Raw genomic sequence first — 10,708 nt, forward strand, 5'->3', positions numbered from 1 at the left:
CTTGGTGCTAATAAGAATATCTTATTTGCTGAGTTTGATAGGATTGTAATGTCCAAACTTCATTTTTTTTTTTTATGTGTAAATGAATGAACGGCCATTTTTATTAATATCCCTAAAAAAATAGAAAATTTTAAAAATAACCCTGTTCCTCATTTTTTTTTAAATATGCCCTGACCGCCTGGACCAGGGGCGGCCCAAAACACCAAGTGAGGCGCCCCAGGGCCCGGCGGCCCATACCCCAAGTGAGGCGCCACCCCCTGGGGCGCCCCATTAGTAATTTGGTTTTTTTTTTTTTTTTTTTTGAGAAATCTTAGTATTTTGATTTGAATAATTTTGTTGAAAAAAGTGTTGGGTTTATGTATATGTGTATGTCAAAAAATAAAATATTATGTATATGTGTATGTGTATGCCAAAAAATATAATATTTGATATATTTACGAAGTGATGTCGTAAATTTTTATAACTTTAATTTTTATTTTTATTTCTTTGGTGAACTATATGTATAATATACACACATACACATACACACATGCACATACACATACACATACACATATACACATACATATATACACATACACATACAAAAAAACTCACACATACACATACACATACACATACACATACACATACACACACACACACACACATACACATACACATACACATACACATATACCAAATAAATCAATTCGCATAAGCAAAATAGCAAGTTTATCTGCCACCACGTCTGAATAAACCTAACAAACGACTAGTTCTTCTGGTACCAGTGGCAGGTGCGGCATTACTTGTAGAGGCTTGGCTACTAGATGATTGGCTTACAGGAGGAGGGGGTTGTGTTCTACCGGTTGCTTCAGCAACAACTCTGGCATTTTCTCTTTCGTTGTGTTCGTTTATTGCATCTAAATGTAACAATGCAATTCAGTTAGTAATATAATTAAAGCATAAATAAATTTTGTACAATTCTACGTACCTGCCCTGCGCTTGTCGGAAACAGAACGGCGAGCCCGATTTCCCGACGGTCGCCTACCACCCATCTCGTCCATGGTCATTACAATACGCTTGTGTCTCCTCCTTCCCTTTCTTATCCATCCTTCTGAAGGTAATATTCTATCTCCGACATATGCAGGCCACTCATGCTGATCAGGATAAGAATGGAAAGATCCACCCCAAGTGGAAGCAAGGTAATCGGTACGGTACATGTCAGCAACATAGTGATCCTCACAGTAGTTCCTCACTCGGCATACCGCCATCACGTGACTGCAGGGTATGTGACTTAGCTGGGGTCCTTGGCATGTACAGGTTACCGCCCTGGCATCTCCGAATTTAACCACGTACTTGCAAGCCCTCTTGACAAACGCCATAGTGCCGTCTGGTTTACGGCTGGTAGGAACGTACTCATTTGGATTTTGCACTTCGAATTCTGTTCCATCGTTACCCATCGGGATCACGGTCATGGTTGCACCTTTGTCTCTGTGTCGTCTTAGTTTCTCCTCCACCCTTGTTGAAAATGACTGGTTCATCCTTATTAATTCTGCGGCCTTAGCACGCCGTTCCTGAAACCAGGCATTTAACTTGTAGAATGTGTCCTCTACAACTGCAGCCACAGGCAACATCCGGCTCTGCTTGAATACTGCATTCAGCGACTCGGATCCGTTGGTGGTCATAATTCCCCAACGCCAACCTCCATCCCGGGATTGATATATTTTCTCGTATGCTGGATCTTCGTTGACATCTCGGGGATTATTTTTCCCCACCTTCATTAAGTAGAGATTTGCCTTTGGCATGTACTACATAGAAAATAAGGAAATAGAATAATGTAAGTAAACAATTGTAGTAAAAAAAAATTGTTTTCTTAAAGTACAATAATATATGTAAACAATTGAAATGCATGTACCCTTGCAAAACTGCTAGTCATCTCTACCACCCTTCTCGGCTTTTTCTTTCTGCAATTCCATCTATGCTGATAACAGGTCTGATGTATGGCACAGCCTGGATACAAGGCCCAAAAGCCCATGCTATGCCCTTGAATTGTTTAGCTCCCTCTATTAGTACACCGTCTTTATCAAAAAAAGGGCCATGCCATCGCTCATATACGGTGCCGACATTTGTACTTGCCATGGCCTGGAGCAATGGTGCCAGATAGCCATATGAGTCCTTCCAACTACCAAATATCCTGCAAATCGCAAGTTCACGACCTCTCCACAGCCTGTTGTATTTTGGGATTACATATTTGTATTTGTGTCTGACGGTCATAGCCACCGCCTTGATGCTCATCGATGGATCCAACTTAATGTCCTCCTCAATTGCATCGGCAATTAGTGATGCTGTCAGATTTGAATGGTCTGTCCTTGTGGACGCAGACTTGCATGTATGAGGTGGTTCGCACTTCTTAATCATCCATGCTTCCCCTGAACCCGCAGGGGTTGCAAAAAGGCGGAACTCGCAGTGCGGGTGAGTTGAACAAAGCACAACTAACCTTGTTCGGTCCCTTTTGTGTATTATACATTCCCAGTTGCCGTGAACATGAGTCTCATATATTTTCTTTACAAGCTCGTCTACGCTGGTATAAACTTGCCCTGCGGCAAGTTCTTTGTTGTATACAACACGAGGACCAAAAAAACTAATGTCTGCCTCTTCGAAAGCTGTGGTGTCGTTGAATGTGGCAACCGGATGCTTATTCCCCCGACCTCTAATCGGGAATTTTTCTGCCCTGGACAACCCTGCTACATTTGCATCACCATCTGATAAGTCATCATCTTCCCAAACCCCTTGGTATTCATCCCCCGTTTCCATTTCTCTTTCTGGTACGGCATCAATAGCATCAACATCAACATCAACATCATTTCGATTAACGGGTACCGGTCCTGACTCTGGCATAGTTGGAAATCTAGGGATTATGGGTGTCTGTCTGGGTGGTAGTGGTAACTCTTCAGTATTTTCTGGGGAGTTGTGGTACCCCTGGTTGTCATTACCGGGGCTGTGATACTCCTGGTGGTACCCCTGGTTGTCATAAGGGGATTGCTGGTGGTACTCCTGGTGGTCATAAGGGGAGTGCTGATGGTACCCCTGGTTGTCATAACCTGAAGGTCCAGCCCCAGCCGAACTTGAAGGTCCAGCCCTCGTGCGGGGAACCCTCTTCGAATATATGTCCATTACCGGGACCCCACAAGCTACAAATTGAGTATACACAACTCTCCACAAATTGCATTGTTACATTTAGATGCAATAAACGAACACAACGAAAGAGAAAATGCCAGAGTTGTTGCTGAAGCAACCGGTAGAACACAACCCCCTCCTCCTGTAAGCCAATCATCTAGTAGCCAAGCCTCTACAAGTAATGCCGCACCTGCCACTGGTACCAGAAGAACTAGTCGTTTGTTAGGTTTATTCAGACGTGGTGGCAGATAAACTTGCTATTTTGCTTATGCGAATTGATTTATTTGGTATATGTGTATGTGTATGTGTATGTGTGTGTATGTGTATGTGTATGTGTATGTGTATGTGTATGTGTATGTGTATGTGTATGTGTATGTGTATGTGTATGTGTATGTGTATGTGTATGTCTATGTGTATGTGTATGTGTATGTGTATGTGTATGTGTATATGTATATGTGAGTTTTTTTGTATGTGTATGTGTATATATGTATGTGTATATGTGTATGTGTATGTGTATGTGCATGTGTGTATGTGTATGTGTGTATATTATACATATAGTTCACCAAAGAAATAAAAATAAAAATTAAAGTTATAAAAATTTACGACATCACTTCGTAAATATATTTATGCTATATTTTTTGGCATACACATACACATATACATAATATTTTATTTTTTGACATACACATATACATAAACCCAACACTTTTTTCAACAAAATTATTCAAATCAAAATACTAAGATTTCTCAAAAAAAAAAAAAAAAAAAACCAAATTACTAATGGGGCGCCCCAGGGGGTGGCGCCTCACTTGGGGTATGGGCCGCCGGGCCCTGGGGCGCCTCACTTGGTGTTTTGGGCCGCCCCTGGTCCAGGCGGTCAGGGCATATTTAAAAAAAAATGAGGAACAGGGTTATTTTTAAAATTTTCTATTTTTTTAGGGATATTAATAAAAATGGCCGATGAATGAACAAGATGGTGTTCTAAATTCATCAAAAACTATTATTATTCAATGTCCCCAAGAATTGAAAAATATTTGTAATCAGCTAGTAATTTTCAGAAAATAAAATCGTACTGCTTTTTGAAACGTACCTATCTAAAGTTAGTAAAAAAATTTAAAAAATATAAAATTTGATTTCCAAACACATTTTAATATAGAGACCATGTTAATTGGTTCAGATTAACTATTTAAATTTTAAAAATAAAAATAAAAGATATAAAGCAAGATCAAGCATAAAAACTACAAGGCATTTGAACCCTTCTCATCTTCTGCACTGCACAGAATAAGTACTTGGTATCATTATTTTATATTTAATATCATACATAAAACTTGAAAATCAAAAGAGCAGAGAGAATGTAAAGGAGCCAGAAATTAAAGATCGGAAGTTAGAAAAAGAATCTGAATGATAGAAATAAGAAATAGAGAGACATCTAAGCTACACTTCGAAGGTCAAATGAAGAGGCCCGATTGAGCCCGAGCCCGACTAGTTCCTATCAATTTCTTTTAAACCCTTTCTTTTTTCCTTCCTTCTTTTGAAATAGACCGGGACTTAAGTTTTCCCCCTTCTATAAATATTCTTATCGAAGCGTCCTTCACCGCATCGTTCTTTTGTGAAATACTCCCAAAAAAAAAAATGGCAAATAATAGAATTCTTGAAGGATTGCCAGATGAAGCATTCAATCCTAACCCAGAGTACGCAAATCGACCGGTGCTTCTGGTGCAGCTGGGAATCTTCATTGCCTCGGCTCCCATGCTGACTGTCCTCGGTTCTCCACCGAATTTTGGTTTATTTGGAAATGAGTACGCTCTCCATGTGTTCTACATCTTTTTGGCCATTCTCCTTGTCTTTGGAATCGGGCTCATAGTGCTCAGCTGGCTCGTAGCTGATGGCAATGGAGATTACAATGTTGCGACCAAGACGGCACTTCGTGCATCCCAGATTATGCTCGTGTTCGCTGTCGGGTTGTATGAGGTTAACTCAAATTCATAACATGGCAACCAGTATATGGGAGCTGGGGGATTTTCGATGGGTCTCGGACCGAATTCAATACAATGCTCAATTTTAGTCGTTCGATTTGTGTTTAGATTTATGCAAAAAGACTTTGATATGCATAAATTTTAAAAGTTTCGTAAATCTAAATTGACAGTATGGATTAAACGATTAAAATCGAACATCGAATCGAATTCGGTCCAGTGGCCATCAAAATCCCTCCTTTCCCACCACAGGTACTAAGTACCATCGTTACATTTTTTTTTTTTTGAGTAATCATCGTTACATTGTTATTGTTCTGGTTTGTGCAGAGAGTGCATTGTACTATAGTAGATATTGTTGTTGCATGTTTGTTAATTGAGTATTAAGTCTGTACTTTTTATTCAAAAAAGGAAAGTGATTGATTTTGAGTGAATTGTGTATTTGTGTAACTGTATCGGTTCTAGGGGTGTCAATGGTACCTTTTTAGCCGTTTACCCAACCCGTATCGTATTCGATAAGGCGGATATGGGTAAGATTTTTTTTTCGTTAGCTTATTGGATATGGGTATGGGTATGGATAAGAATTTTTTTTCGTTAAATAAATGGGTAAGGGTATGGGTAATGACTATTTTGTACCCGTTACCCTATAGGGTAATTATAAAATCCAAATATATATTCAATTCAATTTCCAACATACTTAAATGTATATTTAATTCAATTTCTAACCCACTTAAATGTATATTTGTGTTTTTGAATTTTTATTCTTTATAAAAAATAATTTAGTTGGAATTGATTACACATTTATTTTATTTTTTATTAGAAATGCAATTATATATGTGTTAAAATGAATGAGTTTTTGATGTTTAATTTGTAAAATATAATAAAATTAATTATTATACTAATATTATCCGTTATTCATCCGCTACCGTTTCGTTACCCGATAATATTAACAGGTAAGAGTAGGATAGAGTAAGATCAATTTTTAATGGGTATGGGTAGGGTATGGGTATGAAAATGTCTCCACCCGGCCCGTACCGTACCCATTGACACCCCTTAATCGGTTCTCTCCATAAGCTTTTTTTTTTTTTAATTCAACTTTGCATCGCATTATATGCATTAAAGATAAACTGCATCTGTCCGTAAAAATATGGTTAATCGTGAACTTTCAACCATGTTTCGTAACTTTGTACGAGCAATTTAAATTCATGAAAAAATAGATTTATACAAATTTAAATTCATTTGCACGAATTTCAATACAAATCGGACGGATGCCATCAAAGATCAAACCAAATTCGATACAATAGCCATTAAAAAATCTTCTGCTTCCACGCAACCTGCTCACTTCGCCCTTTATTTGGAGAGTGCATATCCTCTGCATTAACTCAAAAATGAATCTTTTGAGTTAATGAATCTTAATTGTCTGATTTTAAACGGAGCTAATCTGGCTCCTGCTTATGATATAGAGGGTATTTAATATTAATGCAGATCTAGTCTGCACAAATCTTAAAACAGATCAGATGATCAGAATTCATTAACTCAAAATATTTCCCTTTTGAGTTGATGCAGAGGATCCGAATTCTTATTTGGATCTCTCTCTAAGCAATATAGTTTCTTTTTTTTTTTTTAGACGAGCACTTCGCTTTCGGGCCTCAAATGTCCGACCCAGCCTATTGTGTAGTCCAACATTTTCTTGTCGTTCTCGTATATGTACAGTTTAGGTGAGTTTGGATTAAAAACAACTTGCTGCACAGGTTCCCGGACTGAATAATTGATGAGAAGTATGATGCTTGAAATTTCTATAAAAGTGATTGTCCGCGTTGCTAGTTCGCTGGTCCAAGTGTGAATTCGCACATCAAAATAAATTGTGGATGCACTCCGAATATAATGATCTTCGGTAAAAATATCACATTTTTACATTTCTATGTTTTTAATTTAAAAATCACACACGCATGAACATAATGCATTGTATTGGGATGAAGAAACAGACACCTTGTCATATATATTGTGTATTGTGTAGTCCATATTCAAAAAGTATTTAGTACTAATCAATTATCAATCTGGACATGATTCAGTAAATCTACTATATTTCTGATGCGTGTCAAATTATTTGAAACTTTATGATGCTAGATTCAGCTTGAAAGTATATTTATACCAGTTCTGCACAACATGCTCTGAATTAAATTACGTCTTACTTGTATTAAATTTTTTGGTACCCGATAGTTTTGGTACACGAAAGAAAATTCCCAAGAAAAAAAAAAAATCTGCTTTGATGTCAATAGTGTGAAGGCAATAACAGGCTCGCATTTTGCACATCATAATTACATCTTACAAATCATACTCAGTAATTACAATAACTTACTAAATAATTCAAATTACAATACTTCAAATGCCCAACCCTTACCTAGAAATGAATATTTAAGTTCTATATTCTGTAATGCAATTCAAAACTTTGTTTTGGCTCCCTCCAGAAAATAAACTTGAACAGACATAACAACAAAATTTCCTGTACCTACATCCTACTTGTTTTATTGCACCCTGATATACTGTTATAGTTATCGTACAGTTCTCCAATTAAGAATTGTAATGCGATAAATATTTACTGCAAACAAGAAACGCTGTGCCAATCTTTTTTGTTTAAGGGTACGTTTGGATGAATCAAGGAATACAACTTTTGATAGAGTTAATTCCAAGTTGAAAATAGTAGTTAATCAAATTTTTAATTCGGTTAGTAGAATAGCGAGCTAATCTATACAAGACAAATAAAAAATAGTGAATTAGTGCTATTGTTCCATCCAAACATCGAATAGCTTAATAAAATAATGTTATTTTTAAATTAGTACTATTCTTATTTCATTCAAACGCACCCTCAGATAAATAGAGAAAATACAGTTAAAGTATCAGCAAAAACCTGTCAGTTTAACAGATCTCACTAAAAAATTAGATGGTGTCAGCGAAGGTGCTCTTAAAAATTTATTGACACTGACAGTGCTAGCGCCTATAAAATCCGAATTTTTTATTAATAGAAATAAAATAAATAAAATAAATAAAATATCGAAATTCGAGAGTACTGTTGAGTCTTTTCGAAAAATAGGTAGGATGGGTTGTGTTAACCCGTCCCACTGGACGGGTCTAATTAACCCGTCCCGGTTACTCCCTCCTTAATCAAATTCGCGAAAAAAAAAAAAACCCGAACGGGTTTACAGGACCCATCCCGAATTAAAAAAAAAAAAAAGCCCGAACGGGTTTACAGGACCCGTCCCAAAAAAAAAAAAAAAAAAAAAAAAAAAAAAAAAAAAACCGCGGATTTACCTGTCGTAGAGCCCAGCAGAAGTTACCATAGAGACTAATTTGAACTGGAACCTCTTATTTGAATTCCTCACTTTTTTACTGTATAAAAAAATCCGCGGATTTACCTGTCGTAGAGCCCAGCACCAGCATAACCTTCTAAATCTTCTCCATTAGAGTCTGATCTGAATATTATTGATCTCTTGATGAAGAGGCCATTGGGCTTACTTGGGTATCCCAATACCTGTTTTTGAAGTTCAGAATTTAATAATGAAAAAGAGGCCAGTACATTGACAAGTATTTGGCATGATGTAGATGGTAAAATAAAAGTTTATGGTTACCTTAGGTGAGTTAAGGTCACTTTTCTTACAAACAAAGCTCAAGGCACAACCTAGACAAGCTCCTATAAGGGTCTCTCCCAGCCCCTTTACCATCAGCATAAACATAAATTATTGATTTTCATAAATAGAAAAGTATTTTCTCTAACTCAAGATATTTACTTTGCATATTTCTTTTGTTTTTTTTTTAAGTTCAGGACGGGTCCTGTAAACCCGTCCGGTTTTTTTTTTTTTTTTAATTTGGGATGGGCCCTGTAAACCCGTCCGGGTTTTTTTTTTTTTTTTTTCGCGAATTTGATTAAGGAGGGAGTAACCGGGACGGGTTAATTAGACCCGTCCGGTGGGACGGGTTGTGACAACCCGATCTACCTACTTTTCGCAAATATTCAAAAGTAACCCCGTTTTTCGATATTTCTTTTATTTTATTTCTATTAATAAAAAATTCGGCCTATAAAATTATTCTGACAAATTGAGCAAAGCTAAGTTCAATTGGTCAAAGACTCATATTTGAAAATTTGTGCTCTAATTTTAAAATTTTCAAAATTTATTAAAAATAGATTTTACAATTTTCAAGAATATTTAAACTAAACGAAGAAAGAAAATAAATAAAATGTCTGATTTATGACGGAGAAGTGGAGATAATTATGCATTCTTTCATGATGCGAATTGCGAAGCATGGAAATGATGGAATCATTAAATTAAATTCTGTTCTACACGAAAGTTACACGAAGTACATCCACAAATGATCTCATGCGGTTTAAGAAAAGAAATCCGTGTGCTGTCATGTTACTCGATTTTATGTGATGTTGATAATCAGGTAAAAGCATAACAGATTACTTCCGTATTCAAGTATAGTGACACAGTTCGCAATTAAACGGATTTGACCCACCAACGTATCAAACAACGAATATAACGGTAATTCGCGTATTAAATGAATTATTCATGATTTTGATGAATTTTACTTTTAATACGTGTTTTTTTCGAAACAATTCGTCGCCCTCGCGTTTTATTCAAACCTCCAGATTTTTTTTCTTTTGAGAAACTATCCTTTTTGTTTAAGAAATATTATAACAAATGCCACTATTTTATTTATTTATCCATGTGCACTGCCTGGGAGTTTGCACCGAGTAGATGGAAATGTTATTTATTTATTTTTTTGTTTGAGTCAAGTCTCTACAGAGATTCTTTATGAACAAACAATATAGACATTTGTATTAGATACATAAAAATCATTTATTAAGCGTTTCCATTTTTATTTTTTTGGGGGTTTTTTCTGGTTTTTTTTTTTCTTTATTGTACCAAATCATTCACGAATTATATCCGAATTATACCCGAATCACAAATTTTTGACCTCGCCGAACCGAATCCGAATAATTCATTTGTCACTATGTATCCAACTCGAATTTCTGAAATACCTTCTACATAATTATCAGTAAAAGCTTGCGTTGCGAAATCCTGAAAGAATTTTGATGAAAATCGAGCCTAGCTGATTGCTCTAATTCGCTGGTTCGACCCGGAGTGACCAGGAAACCCTGGTTCGCAACTCGCAACACGCAAATTGCACGGAAGGACGGGACATCCTCTGAGATATCTCATATTTTGCGTGACCGACGTGTTCAATGCCTTTTGGGGATAGCGCACGGGACCAGTATTCTCTGATCTTTGATATTCGTGCAGAACCTATTTGAACGGTTGAGATTTTCCAGAAAGTCGCGTAAAATATGAGATAATCTCAGAGGATACGAACTCCATATCAATTTTGTACCATTCTCCGGGGGAAATAAATATTCTGTTATTCTCATGAATAACAGGAACCTGCTATTCGATCCCAACCGTTAAAGTTTTTATATGCGATAATCTTAACAAATTAAGTTTGTCGTACACGAATCTCAATGAAGTTAACGGTTGTGATCGGAATAAGAGAAAATTTACTTCCTCCTCCAGTGGTAGGCCTTA

This window comes from Carex rostrata, chromosome 12 (assembly GCF_964058835.1).
Source record: "Carex rostrata chromosome 12, lpCarRost1.2, whole genome shotgun sequence".
Classification (NCBI taxonomy): Eukaryota; Viridiplantae; Streptophyta; class Magnoliopsida; order Poales; family Cyperaceae; genus Carex; species Carex rostrata.